Consider the following 24,806-nt stretch of genomic DNA (forward strand, 5'->3'; position numbering starts at 1 on the left):
TTCCTATGAGCAAAAAATAAGTTTCCTTCTCTCACATTTACTTTCCGCTTATAATAAATGTTCACTTAAGTTTAACCGTTCGATTATAAACATTTATTATGTACGGTAACAGCGGTAATAACTCAATAATTAAATTGAGCAGAAATAAAATCGGTTTTCGAAATCGATACACGTGTACAGAGCCAGAGCAAGTCTAGCTCGAGCATTAAGAAGCCTCGCTGCTGCGATACACTTACAGTCTACAACTATTCCACCTCAGTATATAAGTATATATAATATATAAACGAGCAAAGTTCGCAATAGCTCCATAAATTTTATTCCAAGGAAAAACGCTCGCCGTCCAAATGTCGTGACTCTTCCGTTCAGAATTATTTCTACAAGTGCGGGCTTCCGGACAATTAGCTCCTAACCTGAGCTACGGTGACAAACCAACTACCAATTGCATTTAAATAACCGTCTCATGCCTCTTATTTATTTTTTTTTTTTCGGAATTCCACGACCCCCAAAATTAAAGAGGAATTTCAAAAATTCTCGGCATTCTCGGCTCACAATAACAACGCAGCTTTAAACTGGTTGCGATCGATACAAGCTACTTATGTACACACATGCACAATGTATATTACACATTCTCATATTTATTTATTTATTTATTTATTTATGTATATATTTATATTTATATTTATACACACACTTTACATGAGTAGAGTGATTCTACTGCCTGGTAACCAGTTGTTACTGGTCGTTGAGATAAGAACTGTTTTAACTTGCATCTTTAAAAGTCGGGATTTAATTTTTAAAAAATAAATTAAGTAGCAGTTGTGTGGAAAATCTCTTAGGAATCAACAGGAATTTTTTTATTTAAGTAAATACTTTGATCAGACATTCCTTGGTGATTGGTAATAATTACTTTTAGATACTGCTTATTTAATGTCATTAATATTAACAAAGTAACAATTTATAATTATTGAAAAAAATTATTATAATTAAAAAATTATGATCAATATTTTTCAATAAATTTTTTAAAATTAGTTTCAAAAAAATTTATTGAGAAAAAAAAATATATTGCTCTAAATTTACATTAAAAAAAAATTGCTTTATTTAAAAAACAATATTATAAAAATTTTTATTTTGCTTTAAAATATTTTATTTAGATATTTTTAGATAAAAATTTTTCAAAATAATTTTTTTTTAGACCAAAAATTTTTCTTCATGAATCAATAAGTATTTTTTTATTCAATGAATAATACTCATTAATAATTTTTATTTTAAATCAATCATAATAAAATATTTTTAAAAAATTCTAGTCACGCGGAAAGAACAAGATGACACTGGATATAATCCCAGATTATACCCAGTGATATCTGTAGTGAAAAAAAATTTCAGATAGTAGCTAGAAAAATCCAGAATATACTGCGTGATATCTGGAGTATACTCATTGTAATCTGGATTATACTAGCTACTATCTAAAATTTTTTTTCACTGAGTATAATCTGGGATTATATTCAGTGTCATCTTGTTCTTTCCGCGTGACTAGAATTTTTCAAAAATATTTTATTATGATTGATTTAAAATAAAAATTATTAATAAGTATTATACATTGAATAAAAAAATACTTATTAATTCATGAAAAAAATTTTTGGTCTAAAAAAAATTATTTTGAAGAATTTTTAGCTTAAAATATCTTAAAGCAAAATAAAAATTTTCATAAGATTGTTTTTTAAATACAGCAATTTTTCTATCCGTGCATGCTTAAAAAAATTTATTTAAAATTTTCTTACATAAAAATAAAAAAAATTTTCTTCCACAATAATTTGTTTAAAATTTCCTTTGTAATAATGAGCTAAAAAATTCCAGATATAATAAAATTTCTCTGTTTTCAAAATGTCTAAAACATTTTACGTAAGTCAATAAATAAATAGATTGATGATCAAAATAGAAACTAATAATTACACGATAAATTACAATCGATAATCGATCAAGGCCAAAAAATGAAAAACTTTCTCTTGCATAGATAGACCATACCACAAGCGACTAGCGATTAAAATCTCTTATAATTTATTTAAAACATCGTTGGTACCTCGGTGCAACTAAAAGCATAAGTATCCGCAGACAGGCGTCGATAAAATTCGCTTAAACTTGAAATCAAGCCGAGGGAAATAACTGGAAGTTGTTATTGGACTTGTACAATACAAAGTAAAGAGTAAAACAATGGCCCATAAACCTGTGGCTCCTGACTTGACTTACCCAGAGATCGCCGTATCCCCGATCGAATCTTCCACTTCTCCCACACCGGCTCAGTGCTTACACTTTTTATTTATCCGCTCGCGCTTATACCTTGATAACACCCACTTGCCAAATTTAGGATACAAGTAGGAGTAAAGTTATTCAAATTACACGGGCCATTGATTGTCGACTTGGCGTTAATAAATAAATAACAGGACGGAGGAGCTCCTGCTCTAGAATTCAAGACAAACATAAATAATAATTTATTTAATTTAAATTGAAATTATAAATAAAAGTAAGAAACGAGAGATTTGTAAAGCTTTGCTTAATGAGTCAAACACGCGGATATAATTGATGACTACGGTGTACAAATGAATGCGACATGGCACCCTCCTTTCGGGAATTATCCTTGTGATCAGCGTCAAAGATAATTCTCGTTTGCCGGCCGGTTGGACAGCCTGACGACGCGCGTTATCGTTACACACACCGACACAAATAAATACTTGTTCCTACAATGATTATATATATATTAGGGTGTATAAAAAAATTTTTTTTTTAATAATAATCATGAAATTTTGTCAAAAAATTGCAAAATTAAAACTCTGTTAAAAAAATGAGCTAAATATTTTCTTTAAAAATCGCAAATTAAAATTTTTTATTTTTTATTTGAAAATTACGAAAAAAATCTACTTAAAAATTTTTTTAATATTTTATGACATTAAAGTTTTTAATTTTTTTTAACAAAAAAATTTGTTCCAAAAAATTATTTTTTAAAAATTGCATTTTTTAATTTTTAAAATTTCTACTTGTTAATTTTTTTGCTATAATTTATTTGTTACAAAAATTCTTAAAATTATTGAGTATCTGCTAAATTAATTTTCATTAATATTTTTAAATTTTTATTCAAAAAATAATTTTTTACCTTGTTAATATTTAAATGAAAAGTAAAAATTTTGACGGATTATTTAAAATAAAATAAAAAAATTGGTCACATTTTTTGAGACACATTAAGATAAATTTTATCTGTGTCATGTTCCTTCTTCCTATTAAACAGATATTCTTCCTTATTCACAGTAAAGTGTAGACTGTAGTGTAAGTTGAAATAAATATACACATGCAGTATGGAGGTTGAGAATTTAAAATGTTAAGAGGGAATAGGGCTAGAAAGTTAAACAGAGGGAATAATAAAGGAGATAAAGGGAGGGTTTCGGCTCGCAGGAGTACAGACCACAGCCGGACAACGTGACGCGTATCCGAAAGATACCAATCGGTCTTTTGTTTCCGTTTCATCCCCGTTTGCACCTCCGGGTTCGTGCCTACCATCCGCCAACTCGCCACTCACCCTACCCTATAAGGCCGTTTACATTACATGCCCTTGATTTATCGGACACAAGTGTTATGTGTACACTTGTCACTAATAAGTAAATATATATGCTAATTTTTATAGATGAAGACTCGTGTAGGTAAGCATATGTTGCCTTTTTATGCTCAATACGTCATTTTAACACTTGATGGAGGATTATTTTTATAAACAGTACAAAATTATTTGTTTTGAATAAACAATTAAATTTTTAAAAATTTCAATAATAAATTAATGACGGTGTATTTTATTCACTGATGATATTTTTAATGATATAAGCTCATCTTGGTCTTACACTTATCGAGACCTTTCATTTGAGTACACCCATGAATTTTTTCATATATTTCATATTTATGATATTTCTCATATTTATGAAATATATAAAATATGTAAAAAATTCGTGTGGGTATTCAAATGAAAGGTATCGATAAGTGTAAGACCAGGATGAGCTTGTATTGTTAAAAATATCATCAGTGGAGAAAATACAACGTCATTTCTTAATTATTGACATTTTTTAAGATATAAGCTCATCCTGGTCTTACACTTATCGAGACCTTTCATTTGAATACCCACATGAATTATTTGTATATTTTATATATTTTACAAATATAAGGAATATCATATATATAAAATATATGAAAAAATTCATGCGTGTACTCAAATGAAAGGTCTCGATGAGCGTAACATCAGGATGAGCTTATATCTTAAAAAATGTCAATAATTGAGAAATGAGGTTGTATTTTGTCTACTGATGATATTTTTAACGATATAAGCTCATCCTGGAGTTACATTTATTGAGACCTTTCGTTTGAATACCCACACTAATTTTTTATATATTTTACAAATATGAGGAATATCATATATATATATATATATAAAATATATGAAGAAATTCATGTGTGTACTCAAGTGAATGATCTCGATGAGCGTAACATCAGGATGAGCTTATATCTTAAAAAATGTCAATAATTAAAAAATAACGTTGTATTTTGTCCAATTTTTTGTGGAAAATAAATTTTAAAAAATTATGAAGACATTGATTTCTTTAAATTAAAGCAAAAAAAAATAATAAACAAGCAACTGATCGAATTTGACAGTTTTAAATCGTATTTTTAATACTGTATATTTGAAAATATCATTAATAACATTTAATTTAATTAATTGAATTACAGTTAATATGTTTTATTAACCCTGTTGTTTTATTACAGAATGAACGATAAAAAAATGAACGTTAGTAAGAATGAGGAGATAAAATATCAGCTCTATTTACATTTGTACATTGTTGCGCAATATATGTGATCGTAGACGAGATGTTGGGTGACTGGGTGCTCGGGTGGGACGCGAATACCAATCGATACCACGATTACGATGCGTATAAAATATATTTAGTAGATATACGTGTTGTTTACTCCTCGAATTAGATTTAATCAGGCGCATTTGAATTAGAACAATGGTCGCCGAGTTTAGAGAGGACTGAGAGGGAATGGGTATAATAGTATGAGATTCCCGCTCACCCTCACCCGAGTATGTGGATCGTGAGTCGCGAATCTTAGATCCAGGTATATCGCATACATTGGAAGGAGAATAAAAGGGGCAAAGCGGGAGAGAATGACAGACGAGAGTCTCACTATAGCGTCGAAGATTAATGAACCGAAAATTCTAAAATGGAGCGCCCTCAGGCGCCTCAACATTTTATTCCTGTCGCGCAGCAACCACAACTTTTCCTATTCCGATCGTCGTCTTCACGTACTTTATATCCTCTCGACAATGGATTCTGCTAAATCTATCATGTTTTCGTTTTACTAAATTAATTTTATTTTATTTTTGTAAATACCACTCTCGTATTCTTTATCGAGAATATCAATCACCTTTAATCTTTTTTTTTGTAATACCTAACCTGATAAAAAGTCACTTTAAGGCGCTGTAAAAATTTTTCAGAGTGGATTATTTTTAATTTATTAATTTCCTCCGAAGAAGAATTTAATTTATATAATTATTTATTTATATTAGGTCGCTTCAACAGCATGATTATTCGCGACAATTTATATAATTACTTTTAAAAAACTCTGCAAAGTAAATTTTTCATTAAATAAAAATAAAAAAAAATAATTATTCATTTAAAAATTGGAAAAAAAAATTATTTATACAGTTAAAAATGAATAAAAAAAATTTTTATTAATTTAATATAACAAATAAAATTAAATATTTATAATTTTTTTTTATTTCTTATTATTTTTTATATTTATTTTTTATTATTTGTTAAAAAATCATTAAAATTGCCGTATAAAATTAAATTTCACTAATTTTTAAGTAATAAATTTTATTTAATTAATTATAGTAATGTTAATAATTAATTATTCTACTTTTTGCCTTATGATTTATTAATAAGACTTGAAAATAAAATAATAATAATATGTTTCAAAATCTTACTAGTTTATAAAAAAAAAATCAATTTTTCCGATTCTGACTGCAAGAAAAATCCTGTCTCTTTGTGAAAGTAAGAGTAAACATAAGATAAAATAGACTGTACATCTGTAATGTTAGTTTTAATCCCTCTTCATTCGAAAAAAGGGTCTTGTTTTTTTTTGAGGACGTTTTATAATTTTAAAAATACATTCAAGTGTGAGAATGCAGATGTTTGTTGAAATTCTTAAGCGTTTGTGTTGACAATAAGTATTGTTTATTTATAAAGTTGATGAGGGCCGCCTACGCCTAAATCGGAGCTCGAAGACGTTTTATGGTGGTTAGTTATCTTCGACCCCTTCCCATGAATGTCAACATATAGTACTCATACTCATTTTTGAAGGATAGTTTGTAACCAAGAACTCAGTTGTAACTAAGAACTTGTACGTTCATTTTATGAATATCGATAATAAAATTATAAGAAGCACTTAATCATAATTTTTTAAATTAAAATTATTGTAACCAAACTAAAATTTTGTTTTTATAATTTTTTGAAGTCAATGTGATTTATTTTTAAAAATTAGTGAGTGATTATTTTTAATTACAGCTAAAAATAATCAAATTTTTTAATTAATTTTTTCAATTTAGGATAATTTAAGTGAAAAAAAAAATTACAAAAAAAAATGTTGAAATTATTATTTGGATACATAGCAATTTTAATTCTTATGTCGCTGATACAAGTCACCGTTCAAGGGTGCGGAAAATATATGGCAGATGTAAGTATCAAAAATTATAATTAAAAAACTTATTATAAAATTATAATTTATAATAAATGTGAACTATTGTTGATGATTAAAAAAGACGAACATAAATCATTAATTTTAATTTTTTTTTCATATTTAAAAATAGTGCGACTACCACAGTGACTGTTGTGAAGCAAATTGTACAACTTACTTAGGATTCAGAAAGTTCTGTCTATAGAAATAAATTCAATTAGTGCAACTTCATTAAAAAAAAGTTTTTGTACATAATTCTTCTTTGTAAAATGTGTGATTAAAAAATTACAATACAAAATATCAAAATAAATTTTTCTTCCTTCTAAATTGTCGACCAAAATTTATTATTATAAACATAATAAAAAAATAATAATAATCAATTTTAGCCTAAAACTTGAATTTCTTCAGAAAAGTTAAGGATTTCTATTCCAACAGAAGTCTCAAAAAAAAAAAAAGAAAAAACAGATAAAACTTTATAAATTTCAATTCGTCGGCCTCGTCATCATCTGAACAAGTTCTTGCGTGGAACTTTTTCCGGGATATCTCTGCACGAAGAAAAAAGCAACCCACCAGAAAAATAAAACTTAAAATACGAGATTTGAAAAAGTAAAGCTCTCAAGTGTCGTACTAACGATGAGGTACACCTCTCTACTCAATCCAACATATTCACCTAGCCGGCATATCTCATATTCCCAGCACTCAAACCACCAGAAAAATCCTTGTCTCGCGGCGCACACTCTTATCGAAATCCTTCCAGGAAAACGACCTCGCAGAGAAAGAATAAGGCGGGCTCCTTCTCTTCCTTCTTCTTCCTTTACTTGTAGAACCAGGCTTCCAACTTCCAAGTAAGAACGAGAAGAGAATTTCAGGCAACCAAAAGAGTAACTGAATAATAATAATATAATAACACAAACATATATGTACATACTTTTAGCAATAGCAATAACTGTCGAGTCCTGCCCTCGGCGATAATTAGGTTACTTTAACAAATTTTATCAGCCTCACGTGCTACCTCTTATTATTATTATTATCATTGTTGTTTTTGTTGTTGTTGTATTCCAGAGCAAAATAATCTCACGTAAAGTGTATAACCATGCAGGAACTTTCCTCGCATCGCATTCTCGCCCTACTTGGCTCCATAATTTAATCCTTATTTTCTCGAGCCGGTCCTTTTCTCTCTATCCTACCCCGCGTTCTCCAAACGAGAGTCGTCAGTGGGGCATTTTTGACTATTATTTTCTCTGGAATTACTTGCACTAATACAGGAAAATTGTTACCGAGCAAATGGAGCATAACATGTAAATAAAAGTACTAATATAACCTATGAAAATTTTTACCCAACATTATGATTGTTATTATTGGAAAAAAACAGATATTTTAATTCCGGGACGAGTAGAATGTAAATAGCGGTAATAATAATGCTACTGCTTCTACATGACTAATTTAATTCTTATTCTACATGTGCATTCAAGACAATGTGCATAAATTACGGAAAACAGAGTATGATTCTGAACTTGAGAGAAATTTAATAATTTTTTTAAATTTTGTGACAAATAAATTGTAGCAATAATAAAATTAGAAAATAAATTTCCCAAAAAAATTTAAATGCCATTTTTTAGAATTTATTTATTGTTTAAATAAAATTTGAACAAAGCAGAATGTCTGCTAATTTTATTATTATTAATAACTAACATCAAAAATCTTGAATCCAAAACATCATTTTGAAAAATTTATATAATTTTTAATAAAATAGAAAAATTTAAGAACTCTTTAAAATAATTATCATTAAAAAAATTTTTTTTTATTCAAATTAATTTCTTGACAGCGTATAATTTAACTAAAAAAATTTTGAACTAAAATTCTCCAGACAAAATAAAAAATTCCTCCTTGAATTTTTTAAATCGCTCACCAAAGAATTGTCTAAAAGCAAGCTATTCTATAAACCAACATTGTAAGAAATAAATTATAGCAATAATAAAGTTAGAAAAGAAATTTTACTTTTAGAAATTGCAAAAAAATTTAAGTGCAATTTTTTAGAATTTATTTATTTTGTCAATAAAATTAAAATAAATAATATAAATAAATAATTTTAGTGTTATTAATAACTAACATTGTATCAAAAATCTTGAATCCAAAAAATTATTTTGAAGAATTTTTATTAATATTAATAAAACAGAATTTTTGAATTCTTAAAACCAATTATCATTAAAAATTTTTCTTTCGATTCAAATTAATTTTTTTACAGCGTATAATTTAGCTAAAAAATTTTTGGACAAAAATTCTCCAGAGAAAAATTCCTCCTTGAATTTTTTAAATCTCTCACCAAACAATTGTCCAAAAGCTGTTCCATAAACCAACGAGAATGATGCTACCCATTCGTCCGTTCAATGCACCCAAGTTATATTACCGCACTTTTAATTCATTTCGCGACATTTGAATAGTCCGCGGCTACCGTAGTCTGCATAGCAGTACGAGCCCCTTCCCCGTGTCTCGGTAACAAACTAAGCCGTCATCATGCCATATAATATAATAACACAAGCATACAAGCTTACAACCGGCTGAAAAAGATCCATTTTTATTTTTACAAAAATTTACACAAGCCTTGTGTATGTTTATCCATAATTTTATCTTAATTTCGGCTCATAACCCGCCGCTGGTTCAACAACATTTGAGTTTCACGAAATAAACCACAGATGAGGAATGGTTCCATTCTGGGACGTGATTCTCCTCCATTTAAAATATTTTAACCGCATCTAGAGTCCTCGCAGTGAGTATCATCAACTCTTAAGTCACCTCTCACCTCACACACTTAGCTGATGAGTGTGTATCTAGATCTCGCTCCACTTGTTTCCGTCTTTCTTAATATTTTTTAGCCTCTTTATACTTCGTATTTTTGTTATATCTGAATATTATATTATTTATATAAATTCTCATAATTTTTTTTTATGTCTCAGCAACCCTCTCAGCAACTGGCTCGAGTTTAGTTTTCTGGCGAAAGACATAGCATAGACATGCCGCTCCTTTACTTTCGAGATCTTGCCGGCTGATTACCAGTCCCTTTTATACCTTCTAACGACGACACGGCATGAATGAACTCGAATGAAACTCTTGTAATTCAAATATTTGAATTCATTAGACTCACTAGAGTTTAGCAGTTCCTCCTTCTCCTCTTCTTCTTGTTTTCATACTTTTTATCAACACTTTTACGTTAAAAATGCAGACTATATAATACAAAACGCGACTTCTTTGAAGCCATCAAGTGCTACATAAGCGCTCAGTACAGCTCGAATTAACATCAGCTTTAAAAATAGTAAAATAAAAATATACATGGAAATTAATCATTTAATCTTAATCCATCTTGGAATTAAAAATAAATATTTATGGCGGACACATAAATAAATATATTACTATTTAAAAAGCAGAGAGCGGAGACGTCTTTGGTATAAGTAATATAAGCTACTTCGTGATTCGGATGCTCGACATGTAGACACTCTTTGTTAAACTATCATGACAACTATTCTTATCTTTATATTCATTACTCTCCACCCTTTCGTCTTTTTCTCTCTTTGTCCTCCATCTTTTTCCGTCCATTCGCTCTTCGACGATCTACGTCATTTGCTCTTATAACTCATTCGATAATAAAATTACTTCATGAGCCAGAACTGATTCACTCAATTGTCTATCCGCCAATATCATCTCCGTGCGTTCACCTTTAGATATATCTAATTTAAATATATGACAATATTCAACTCAATTGTTTTGGATTTTTTTTATTTTATATTACGGGAACTAAATAATTGGCTTTTATTTTTTATTTATTAATTAATTTGTTATCTTGATAAAAAGTTCAAAAATTTTAATGAAAATTTCTTTTTTTTTAATTATTAAAAATTATTTTATAACAAATGGATTATTTTTATAAAATTATTAAAAAAAAAATTTTTTTTTAATTTATTGAAAAAGTTAAAAAAAATTATCTATATTATTAAGAGAATAACCAAAATTTTGTGGCAAGTGTATTCATATAATAAAATAGGTTTTTATGGTTAAATTTGATATCATTGGAAAAGTCTTGACTTGAATTTGTGCCTTTTCAAGGTTTCATATTAATCTCACCAATAGTCAATTTATGATAAGTATTTAGGCTGCATTCGAAAATGCTCCATCTCTAGATACATAATTAAAAAATGACCATGTATCTCGTGAACTATTGACATTTTTAAATATATAAGCTCATCTCGATGTTACACTCATCAAAACCTTTCATTTAAATACCCACATCAATTTTTCATATATTTATATATATTATATATATAAATATATGAAAAATATATCAAAATGCATGTGGGTACTCAAATGAAAGCTCTTGATGATTGTAACATCAGGATGAGCTTATATCTTTAAAAACATCAATAGTTAAAAAAGTACAGTGCAATTTAACAGATATCTTGTGAACTATTGATATTTTTAAAGATATAAGCTCACCCCGATATTACACTCATCAAGAGCTTTCATTTGAGTACCCACATGCATTTTGATATATTTTTTATATATTTATATATATAATATATATATAAATATATGAAAAATTGATGTGGGTATTTAAATAAAAGGTTTTAATGAGTGTAACATCGAGATGAGCTTATATCTTTAAAAACATCAATATTTGAAAAAGTACAGTGCAATTTAACAAAAGTCATTATTTAATAAAGCAGAATTTCATTTATTTATAATTCACAATTAACGGCAGTCACATAGTAACTGCAAGGTTGCTAGTAAAAATTAATTTCTAAACTTTAATTTTATATCTAAAAATAATAAAATTTAATAGAAAATAATAATAATAAAACACGGAGTAAATAATAGTCTTATACCGATGTAAATACCCTCACGGATTTGATACTGTCAACATCACATCGATGTTTACCTGAACCATCAATTCCACGATCCACAATCCTTAACCAAGGATCGTTTAACTCCTAGATACGATACCGAGCTCATACTTTCACTATCGCGATCTACGTCAAACCGGCAAGTTGATCTTTCGCGGAGATATCGTGACTAGACTATCAACTCGACGAGATAACCCTCAACCGGGCTTTTATTGCGTCCATTCTCTATTCGAATTTATCATATTTATAATTTAGCTCCAAGAATTTTTTTTTTTTATAATAAAATGAACCGTCAATTTGATAAAAATCTAAAAAGTCGAGCAGGACAGCTGTAATCATTGTAATCTCTCCTTTAATTATAATGGTGAGCAATGATATGAGTTAATAAGTGGATTAGATTAGATGTTAATGCGCGATGGACACTGGACGTCGGTGTGCATCCGCGAGGCCGCGAACCGCTCACAATATGATGATAATAATAATAAAAATAATAGAAATAAAATGAGTATTAATGTTGAGAATGTAGTCCGGCTCATCGACAGGATGTATGTGGAGGCAATCGGGCGTCTCGTTACACACGTGTCCCGCGAAGTTCTGTAGACGGTAGTCAGTAGTGTAGGCTAGCTCTTACTCTGCACGGTGTTATGTAGTGTTCCTTCTGTTCCCTCCACGTGCAGCAATCTCCAACACGCATCAGGGTATGCATAATAAATGAGCGCGGATACATTCAGAAAAACCTCCGAGGAAAGGACAGAGTGTGGTGTAAGTGTAAGTAGGGGTACGCTGGTGACCACCGTTCAACGTGTTTCTTTTCTATCGGATCAGTAATCTTTAATTTGGTCCTTTCAAGCTAAGCTATGTATGTACACTTTCGCTGCTTTGGTTACACTAACAGTAACAGTGTGATTTAATTATTGCGAGGTTTATCCTTTCGAGCTATTAAATGTATGAGCAAATAATAATTGAGACTGTTGATTTTTTTTATAATTACTACAGGGATTAAAAAATTCAGTTGGATAAAGAGATGAAAATTTTAACGAAAAAGATTTTTGATCTTTTTGAACTAACAAAAGTCAATTTAATTTGATTAAAAAAATACGGTACAACTCTTCAATATAATTTTTTTTTTTGATTCAAAAATTTTTTTGACTAAATCAAGATAATTTTTTTATCAATTTAAGCTGTAGTTATTTTTGACTATCGAAAATTAAAAATTGCAATGAAGAAAAATTAAATTAGTTTAAAGAAAAAAATTTGAAGCCAAAGAACATTTCAAAAAATTTGATTTTCTTGAAGGAAATAAATTTTTTAGCTTAGAAATTTTTTTTTAATTCTTTTACTTAAATTCAATTAATTTTTCAATCATAATCATTTTTTTTTTCAGTGTATAATTTAATAAAACTTTAGCTGAATAATTTTTCGATATTTCCAATCAATAAAAAAATTTTTTAGGCACCTTCAATATTTTTATATTGTTATTTTAACATAAATTTGATTTTTATTTAAAAATTTGAAACCTTAACATTTACATCCATAAAAAAAAATGAATAAAAAATTGACGCAAAATTTAGCTCTTTATTTAGAACTCCAAAAATTTAATAAAATAAATTAAAATATGAAAAAAATTCATCGGATCCAAAAATTTCCCTCATCACTTAATCAAATAAACAAATCTATTTGATACAATTCAAAAAAAAAATCCTTTGATTTAAAAAGATAAAAATTCCGCTGACCTAAAGTTGTCTCAAAATGAAATCTAAAATAATTAAAATAAAAACTTTATGTACTTGAGTAAGTTTCTTTGTGTGCTAAGTAGTGCAGGTTGGGACCGCGAGTATTATGTACGCGATCAAATCAGCACAGAAAGGGAGGAGGAGGATGAATAAAGCAAACTTTTCTGTTCTGTTAGCAGTTTCCATTTCTTCTTCGTTTACATTCCGACTGTATTGTATATATAATATAAAATACGAAAGCTAGCTGTGTTGGTTCTGCGGTGATCGGTTTCGCGTGTGGCTTCGCGCTCGTTTTTGTCCCCCGACATCGGGCAGCTCATAATTGCGATCTACGACGCTCAAGCGATTTATTGTCCTCCGGTGTAGGGACCCACATAAACACATACATATATATAATATATATAAAAATATATATTGTGTTCATAAGTATAACTATAGTAGCACAGAAGTATACAGGGATAGCAGAGACTTGAATTCCCGTGCCGATTGGATCGCACCTTCGCCATCCAACTTTGGTCTTCAGGCATCGCGCGATTCTCGCTCGAGATTGTCCTTTAAGGGAATACACTTTACTTTACTTTACTTATAATAACACACCCGAGCCTTATTGCCGCGATTTTATTTTAATCGATCGTTAAATTTGATTTTTACTCCGTTAATAAGACTTGTCACTATTAATTATCCATTTTTTTTAATTAAAAAATATATCAAAGCATAAATAATTTTGAATAAGTTTAACAAATATAAAAAAAAATTAATTTTCTTATCAAAGTAGCGCAAAATACATTTTAAAATATTTTTATAATTATCTTTAAATAAAAATTTAATTAATTTACAATAAAAATATTTTATCAAGTAGACCACGCATTTTTCACAACAAAAAAATTTTTTTCAATCATTCTATTAATTTTATAAAATTATTTTCAGCTTTTTATTTTGGATTGTAAAATATTAAATCATTTTTTATAATTTTTGAAACGATAATTTTAGTCCAAAATGAAATGATGATTATTAAAGAATAAAAATACAGAGACCACCTGACAGAAGATGGCTGTCTTCCGTGCGTATTTTCGCGGATCTCAGTAATGTTATGCCTTTGCAAAAAGAGCCGTCGTACGGGTGTATGCTCTTTAGTCAAAAACAGCGACATAGATCCTGAAGATTGAAAAGTAAAGGCAAGGAGAGGAAGGAAAAGGAGCGGAGCTGAGCATTACATGGATAAACCCAAGTCTACGTGAGGGAGATCCTTACACTAGACAACCGGCGCCATTTAAAGTGGACCATTTAAATTCACGCCACGCAGCTGGGACGAGTTGTAGACGGGACAACAGTCGTTTTGTCTGGCTATTAATATAATTTGTAAATTAATTTTATTTATGCCGTGGCCTTCATAACAAATCTCCGAGTATTACCGACAATTTAATGGGCTAATTTTAAAAAACTACTCGCTCTACGTTTTATTATACTTGTTTAATGGCTTGAATGTTGTGAAATTAAATTTCCTTTTTTATAAATAGAATTTTAAAATAACAATAAACATTGCTCCTCGGATTTTTCTATTTATTGCTCGACAACCGACGTGTAGACAGGACGAAATTTCTTGAGCCTATTCAACAGATTTCTTCTTGAGTTTCTTAATTCGACGCTCCTTCTCTTCGGGGCTCCCTCACTGTCTCTGACTCGCGAATAAAATCAGACAGATTCACCACTGAGATTCGATCTGACGTTCGATCGCTTCTTGTCTTTTGGAACCGCGCCTATGCTCTAAACCCTCGACTTCCAATTCCCGATTCTCTGAACCATCACCATCATCCGTCACTTTTTTTCTTCGGCTGAACAAGTCCTCGGATAGAAGACTAGTCCCCGTATTAGCTACAAGCTACAAGCTGTAGGGTATAATCGAGAATCGAATTTTATTTTGCCGAAACTTTAAACTTAAATTCGACATCAGCTATCACTATAAACTATAATGTTTATTTTTATTTGTTTTGAATTGATAGGAAGATTTATTAATATTAAATAAGCTTTGTTACTTATTAATTAATTTTTTTTTAACATTACACTGAAAGAAAAAAAGTTTGTTTTCTTTTTTAAATAGACATTTTTGTAAGAAATTAATTTGTTGAAAATTTTCAACTTTTTTTTCTTAGCTGATAAAATAAAAATTGTTCTCACATTAATTATCTTGAAAAAAAATTTTTTTGATTTGATAAAAAACAATTTTTAAAGACAATTTGCGAATTTTCATTCAAAATTATTTTTTTCCAAATCTAGAAAACTTTTTTTCAACAAAAAAGTTGTGAGGAAAATTTTTATTTCTTTAGCTAAAAAATAAAATTGTTTAAAATTTTTAATTTAAAAAATTTTTAAAATTAATTTCTTGTCAAAAAAATGTCCATTTTTTTCTCTCAGTGTATGTAAAATAAATGTTTGTTTTTTATAGAAAATTCTATTAAATCAGGTACATTAAAAATGTTTTTTATAAAAAAATAAATACAATAAAATTAATAATAAATTACAAAATTATTTTTTCTGTAAAAATTAATTGTTGGCTAACTATTAATAAAAATTTATTGTCAAAAAAAATGAACTTGACTAACAGTTAAAAAAAATCAGTTATGTTTAATAAAAAAAAAAAAATTATTTTTAAATAAATAAATTTATCAACAGTTCAAAAATTCTTCTATCAGTGTGTTGCATTAAAAACTTTATTCCCGGTATAATTTTATATTTTATATTTTGCATTATGTAGATAGAGTTTATTATCGAAAAATTTACTACTGTCATTCAGCTCATGTGTAACACGTAAAGAAAAAGGGGGAACAAATGTGACATATGATGTCAGAGAAAATTGCACGTCGATTCTATCGAGTGACGATGTGATTCGACTTCACTAGTACATATTCCACGCAGATATACCGGCTTTCGAAGATGTTGCCACTGACGGAGACTGAGAAAAGTATAATGCTTCCTCAAAAAAGTTACATTTAGTTCCAGTTCCCAATACTCTTTATAAACTTATATATTCCATACTTTTATACATTTTTGCTTTAAATTTATAAAGTGTTTCATGTGCTCTCATAGAAAAAACCAGACTGTAAAATATCCATTTTGTAACTTTGAATTTAAATATTATCATATGCTTTTATTTTTACTCATATAAATTTATATTTACAAAATGTATGAGTTAAAATTTCAACAAATTAAAAAAAAAAACCATCAATTATTTTAAAATTAAAATTACATCAATTTAAAAATAAAATTTTTCTCTCAAATAAAATTTCCCAGTTTATATTCACCGCTCTACATTTCGCGCCTGATATGTATAAATATAAATATACATATACGAATACATAGGATTGCATTTCACGGTATACTTTACAAGGTTTCTACCGCGCCCCCATTGTCCGCGGCGTTTAAATTTGAATCGCGGAGAATCTGATCGTTTATTGTTTAAATTTGTAGACTCGGTCTTAATTTGAATTTAAGATTATTCGCCGGCGTTGTGCGAGACGATTTGACTTGGTGATGGTCGCCAACCACCTTCCACTTCCATCTTCCATCTTGCGACAGCCGTATATACTCAAGTAATCTTTACTCGCTGATATTCTCTTTATAGAGCACAATACTCTACCCTTGACTTTAAAATCTCAACTTTTTTAGAAAAATTATAAATAAAATTCTGAAAAGCAGCCGTTTTAATTTTTAATGTCTAAATTTAATTTCTAAATTCAATCATTTCAACCATTTACATGAAATATTATACGACTATTATTATTATTATTTATCAGACAATAAATTAAATAAAATAACTTCAATAAAAGTATCGAATAAAAAATTTTAAGCTTAGAAAATTAATAAAATGTTTAAATATTTTTTAATACGGCAAAAAAAATCTTGAATTAAAAATATAATTTTGAATCAATTAAAAATTTACTTGAGCCAAGAAATTTTTTTCTATACAATATTAATTATAAAATATTTAAATATATTTTTTTTTGTAAAAAAAATGATTATTTCTTGTTAATATTTTAAATAAAAAATTTAATTTCATAATAATTAACATTAAAAAATATTAATTGAATAGAATATATTTTATTTTATCACAAATATTTCTTACCGAAGCTTTATGAGCTTATTAATAAAATCAAACATATAAAAATTGATGAATATATTTATAAAAAAATAAAGAATTGAAATTCAATAGCCTTATTAAATAAACGACCGTGAATTTAAAATGATAATAAATCGGAAGATCTAAAAAATAATAACCCTAACGATAATTACCGCATAGAATAGTTATGATACAAAATTAGCCCGTGATGTAAATCAGGCAGCTTAGCATAAAAAATGACTATTTATTTTTTATTATTTAACTATAAAGTCTATTATTATTTATAAAAATAAAATCGGTGGTCTAGCGAATTAAATAATATTTAAAATTAAAGAATTATTTAAAGCTTCACGGAGGTCTGATGCGTGGTATCCGCATAGAAAATTTGTTTACGCGTATAATAATGACGCGGGTGGCTCTCCACTCCACTCGGCATTCGGGCATTTGTTATTCCGACTGTACTTATCTACATGGCATACCAAATAGGGCTGAGGATTGGATCGGGCGCTCGCGATTCCCAAAGCGACGTCCTCAAGATTCTCGACTAAGACTGACCGCTGCTCGCTCGGTGACTGACGTTAGTCAATCACATAAACGGCCAGCAGAGGGAACAAGGAAGAGGGATAAAAAATACTCACCTTGGCGATGAACCAGCTCCACGGAGAACATTCCTATACACCGAGGACCGACGCCAACCATCAACATTTCATTTCATTCTTCTTATTTCCTTTATTTATTTTTATTCTTATTCTTATTTTCTATCTTGGACTTTTTGTTGGAGCTTCTCGAGTAGACTCTACGCTACTCAGCCAGCAGCATCACCACTACTACTATCAAATCGACGAGTTTTGCTTTCAACCATTATTCTATTTTGCTTCCATCCCTCAGACGATCCTCTCGTCGCGGTCGGTGTCTATACTTTTACTTGGATGTCGTGTCGTCTCACCACCTCCATCTTTAAAGCTAAAAAACAGAATAAATTTATTTTATTATTATTCTTTTCTTCGTTCATCTATTTTCAGATTGGTAATATTTTATTTTATTATTTATTTTTGGTAATTATCAAAATAATTATCAATAAAAAAAATTAAAAAAAATTTTCTAATAAATTAATAGCAAAAATTTTTAACTTCAGTTTTAATATTTTATTTTTGAATAATAAAATATTTAAATTTAACATTTAGGGAACGTTTTTTTTACTTTTGGAATTTTGTAACTTCTTATTGGATTATCAGACTAACGAAAATGTGGGATATTTTTATAGAGAATTAAATGCTCTACAAAGAAAGTCTTCAGTTATTTTTTAATAAATTCACTTTTTTAAAAGTTATTTCAAGTCGTAAAATAATCATTTTTTTATTCAAAGGTGAAATTTAAAAAAAAGATAGTTAATTGCTTTTTAAGATATAAAATAGCTGAAATTCTTGGAAAAAAGATTTAATTGCTAAAAATTCATCTCTAGAGACTGAAATTAAAATTAAAATTAAAACAAAAATAAATGGAATCCTTGAAAATTTCTGAGTGTTTAATATACGGAGAAATTTATTCAAATAATAGAGGAATTTCTTAATTAAATTCAATTCAAATTAGAGTCATGATTTATGACATTCTAAAGAGATCAGATTTTTTTAAATTTTTTATAAAAGAAATGAATTTTATTCTTCACAATTTATGATTTTTTTTTAATAAATAATTGATTATAATGATTAAAAAGTTCAAATAAAAATTAAGCAGTCACCATTAACTTTAATAATGTATTACATTAAAATTTATTAAATTTTACTCTAATGTTCAAAGTAAAAAATACATTTTCAATTACTTCATGTAAAATATAATTACAAGTTCTGTCAAAAATTCATAGTTAATTTTTTCTATTAAAAATGTTATGTATAATAAATAATTTTTAAAAGACTTTAGATTTGTTCAAGTGGATAATAAAAAATTAAGACTTGTACTATAGATCAGTATTTAAATAAAAATTAGCCTGAATTGAAGTTTGCTGAATTTTAAGACCATTGAATTTATTATTCAGCCTTGAGTAAATAAAGAAGTAGTTAATAAACATTTAATAACGATAAATAAAAAAGTAAAAATAAAATAAAGAAGAAAAGTACTCATTGTTAAATTGATTGGCTAATTGGAGTCGTTTGAATGCTCGTTAAAAAATAAACGTTAACAATGATTTTGTTCCACTCAGAATTCCATCGATCTCAAGATAATTGGCAATTGCGAGCCAGCACTGTACTGAGTATACGAAATATTGCAAGTAATCCTCATCATCAGTACAAACAGCGAGTGCTCCTCTACACGTAAACATTAAGCCGCCTAACAATTTGCCGTCTCTCATTTAGCTGTGTACACTCTTACTCAACTTCGGGGAAAAAATCAACAAGGTATAACTTTAAAATAATAAATAAAAAGTAAAAACATGAACAAACAGCCCCCAGTTAAGTTAAATAAAGAATCGAAGAAAAAATGTATAGTCTAGCGTCTAATTGAATTAAAGTTTGATCGTCCGGGCTCGCCGAGTTTTACAGGTGCTCGCTGAGAATAATGGAGAAATAGCCCGAGAGAGTAGTGGGAGGACCTAACTGAGAAGAGTGAGTAAATAAATAAATAAATAAATAAAGACGAAGATACTGGAGGCACTGCCAGCTAAAAAGAGCATAAAGGGAAAAGGGACCGGAGAAATAAAAAATAAAGGAGTAGAGTTGAGTGGACAAGTTGAGGATGAGGAGGTTGCTACCCGGCTACCGAGTAGCAGGTGACGCTGTCTCAGGGTGATTCTTTCTTATTTCTGCTTTCTTGTTACGTCTACGTCTACTACTTATACCCGTGTTCGGCTTCCGCTCCTACAAATGCTGTGCTGCACCTTTATCGCTTGGGTTTTTGAGAGCGAAAGCGGAACGCTTTGTTTTTGACAATAATTGTAAAAGACAAAAATTTGAAAATTGAAAAAAAATTTTTTCAATTGAACCCTTGACAAAATTTTTTAATTTAATCCTATATTATAAAATAGATGAAAGTCTTGAAGTTAGTCAAAGGTCGAAACTCGCAAAAAACAGGCCACGATTCATTATGGGTTAAAATTTAGGCGCGCGCGTAGCGCGCTATTCAAATTTCTAGTTTTCATGAAAAATATTAATATCATCAAAAATATCATCAATGGACAAAATACAACGTCACTTCTTAATTATTGACATTTTTTAAAATATAAGCTCATCCTGATGTTACGCTTATTAAGACCTTTCATTTGAGTACCTACATGATTTTTTTCATATATTTTATATATATGATATTTCTGATATTTGTGAAATATATAAAAAATTCGTGTGGGTATTCAAATGAAAGGTCTCGATAAGTGTAACTTCAGGATGAGTTTATATCGTTAAAAATATCATCAGTAGACAAAATACAACCTCATTTCTTAATTATTGACATTTTTGAAGATATAAGCTCATCTTGATGTTACGCTCATCGAGACCTATCATTTAAGTACACACATGATTTTTTTTTCATATATTTTATATATATGATATTTCTCATATTTGTGAAATATATAAAATATATGAAAAAAAAATCATGTGTGTACTTAAATGATAGGTCTCGATGAGCGTAACATCAAGATGAGCTTATATCTTGAAAAATGTCAATAATTAAGAAATGACGTTGTATTTTGTCCGCTGATGATATTTTTAACGATATAAGCTCATCCTGGTCTTACACTCATCGAGACCTTTAATTTGAGTACCCACACGAATTTTTTGTATATTTTATATATTTCTTAAATATGAGAAATATCATATATATAAAATATATGAAAAAAATCGTGTATGTATTCAAATAAAAGGTCTCGATAAGTGTAATTCCAGGATGAGCTTATATCGTTAAAAATACCGTGGACAAAATACAACGTCATTTCTTAATTATTGACAATAAAATCGTCACATTGACTTTTTAATAAGAGATAAATTTTTTCATCAATGTCCTTATATTTAGGTGAAATAATTTTTGATCCTTTTTCCTCATAAAAAAATTTTTGTTCAAAATTTACTCTAAAATTCCTTCGTAGTTTTTGCGATCCGAATTTGGAGGGAATTACCATTTGAAGTCACAAATTCACTTAGCTTAAATTCTTTTAAAACTAGTACTTTTAAATTCTTCATGAAACGTGAACGAGATAATGAATCTTAATTTCAAACTTTTGAAGAAAACAATGAATCCTAATTTTCAAACCTTTGATATTCATTTACACATTTCTGTTACATGAGTTTATCGTTCTAGATCATCTCAGATTATCATCTTCTATAATTTGTATAATTTGTACCACTGAGTTTAACTCTTAAATTTTTAATGCTCAATTTTTATACTCAAACTTATTTTTTTTTCTTGTATTTGTAATAATTGTATTCCAAAGTAAAGTAAAGAAAAACGATCAATTCTTAATATCTAATATCTTTGAAATTTTATATTTTCATTAGTCATACGTGTACTTTTATTGTAACTCTTTTTGTATACTTTTGCCATCTGGCTATACTGCCTTGGCATTGAAATTAAATAATAAATAAATAAATAAATAAAATATCAATTTAAAAATTCCCAAAGTCACTTAAAAATTTATTTACTAATAATTACATGTAATCTACTTTGGAAACATCAACCATCACTAAAAAAAAAACCTCAATATATTAGGCAGTAGGAATAAATTGTCAGCGTTTGCATCTGTTGTTTGCCTGGGGCACGGATTAATTAGGGTACGAAATAATGTCCGTGGAAAGTAATAGCAATGGATGGCTATTTGTATTAATACCAGTACTCTGCATACTAATAGTCTGGATCTAATCCACCTACGAGTTTTTGAAGTAAAATATAAATATAAATGTAGAAACTGAAGTGTGTGAGTAGTATCGGGTGTCCTGTGCCCGGAGGTAAGGCTTCGAGGAATTAAGCGAATTTGTATTCGGAATTATTCATAATTGGGGGCGCCACTTTGTGGACGGGATGCAAAGGTACGGGATAGGATGCGAATGCGAACGGGAACGGTTTGGTTCTCTCACTCGATCCTCTAGTCGGCTGTCGAGGCTGGTTATGCCGGTGGATGTGGATGCGGATGGGACGGATCAAACGGCCGTTGCTCTTTTGTTCGTTAATTCGATTGTCCGAAAATTTGAATGTGAAATCGAGTCGGCGAGCCAACTTCGGTTAATATGACCGAGAGCCACGCCAAATAAGGTGAAAAAGTTATTGCCGAGAGTTTTACAAGAGATATTGTTATGCACAGTCAGTTTAGTGTCTACTCAAATCTCGAAAATGAATTTTTTTTTTTAGACTGTAAGGAAAAAATTTTTTTTATTTATTTTGAATATAAATTTATGTCAAAAAAAATCAAAATAAATTTTTTGTTCTTTAAAAAGTAAATTTTTATCAATGTTAATTTATTAGAATTTTTTTTCCCCTTTTTAGCTCTGTAATTTCTTTTCTATCAAATTTTAGTAAAAAACGTGAGACAAATTTTATAGAGAATTTTATTTTTTATAAAAATTAAAAAAAAAATTTTCTGACAGTTATTTTAAAAATTGCAAAAAAATTTTTTACCAAAGAAACTTATGACACATTTATTGAAAATAAAACTTAAAAATTTAGAAAACTATTTTTTTTTTATTTGTAATATTTATGTCAAAAGAAAAATTAAAATAAAATTTTATTTGTTTTTTAAAGTGAATTTTTATCAATGTCAAATTATTAAATTTTTTTTCCTCCTTCTTAGCTCTGTAACTTCTTTTCTATTAAATGTTAGTAAAAACGTGAGACAAATTTTATAGAGAATTTTATTTTTTATAAGAATGTAAAAACAAAAATTTGAAAAAAAATTTCTAATATAGTTTTTTTGAAAATTGAAAAAAATTTTTTTTTTGCTAAAGAAACTTATGACACATTTATTGAAAATAAAATTTTTTTTCTCAACATTCTAACAGAAACTTTACTTAAAGTTTTGAGTTTTGAATTCAAGGTTTAAAAGATAATTTTGCTGTACTCCCGAGGTAGACGATAGACGTACCAGAGTATCCAGTAGTCCGTATAAATATGCAGAAGAGGCCGGTGGAACGAGACGTAAAATAAAAAACGAGGCAATAAAAAACGTCAAGAGTGTTTCTTGTTGGGGTGTGTCACACCCGGGGTATAGTAACCAAATAAGTTAGCGAGCTGGTTTCCGAGAAGCTCGCCACCAAGAGTACGAGGACGATGAAACGAAGGAGAAAATGAAAATGCCGATGAGGAAAAAGAGCCAGTGATATAGTGCTGGTACGGACTTACAGATAGAAATAGAAATGAGAGGATCCTCGCTCTTTTCAAAATGTACTTGCACTTTTATAACTTTTTAAGGGATTACGTCGTTAGGCGGATGGCCAGACGGGTTTTCTGAGGGTCGAGTTTTGATAAATTAACCAAAATTACCTTTGAAGAATAAAGTAGGCTTGATAATAAAAATTTATCTTTCTTACATTTAAAAATAAAATTAATTAACTTTAAAAAAATTTTATTTTATTTAAAATCAAAATTGGGATTAAAATATGGGAGAATTAAATATTAAAGCAAATTAAACGTTAGAATGATAAAAATTTATAATTAAGCGTGCTTAAAAAATTTAGAGAAATCTTTAACTGAAAATTTTGATAATATTAATAAATAATAATAATAAAATAGCAAGTCAGTGTAAGATTCATGAGTACTATTGTCGTAAAAAATTTTTACAACCCCGAGAAATAATTCTTTTAGTCATAATTCAGATGCTTTGTTTCCAGCGGTGTATTAAATCGTCCAACGACGGCACTTATATTTATCCGTGGTACTTTTAATGTGTATATAGTATACAGATTGTGGGAGTTAAGTGAGCCGACAAGGGAGTGATTTTTCCCTTAGACAAGCCACATCCATTTGACCCATTCCCTGCGAGCGAGCTTTGAAACTTTTAAATATTCATAAAAATAAAAATAGTTAAACTCTTTTAGACGGAATTTTATGATTCACTTCGCATTTAGAATCATCTTGGATTATTTATTCGGAAAGTGCTGCATCTTGTTATAATTATAATTATTTATTCCCTTGGTCCAGTTTAAAATTCAAGCGAGAAATAAAAATTCAAGGAGAGATAAATAATAAAAATAAAATAAAAATAAGAAAACTTTTACTTGAATCAGAATTGTAAAAAGCGTCGCAAGTGTTTTATGACAGGAGTGAGCCATCCCGGACAAATATTTCGAGCCAATAGCTGAGCTGTCCGCTTTTACTCGGATGGGAGCTATA

General features: G+C 28.7%; 1 long non-coding RNA gene across 1 annotated transcript in view; it reads right to left on the reverse strand.

Annotated features, from left to right (window-relative positions):
• Window positions 1-24,806, reverse strand: part of LOC123269273 — a 65,315-nt gene that overhangs the window by 35,322 nt on the left and 5,187 nt on the right. The window contains exon 2 of the long non-coding RNA XR_006510369.1: window positions 18,140-18,464. This is a non-coding gene — a long non-coding RNA (uncharacterized LOC123269273). The remainder of the gene's footprint in view (window positions 1-18,139; window positions 18,465-24,806) is intronic.

This window comes from Cotesia glomerata, linkage group LG7, assembly GCF_020080835.1.
Source record: "Cotesia glomerata isolate CgM1 linkage group LG7, MPM_Cglom_v2.3, whole genome shotgun sequence".
NCBI lineage: Eukaryota > Metazoa > Arthropoda > Insecta > Hymenoptera > Braconidae > Cotesia > Cotesia glomerata.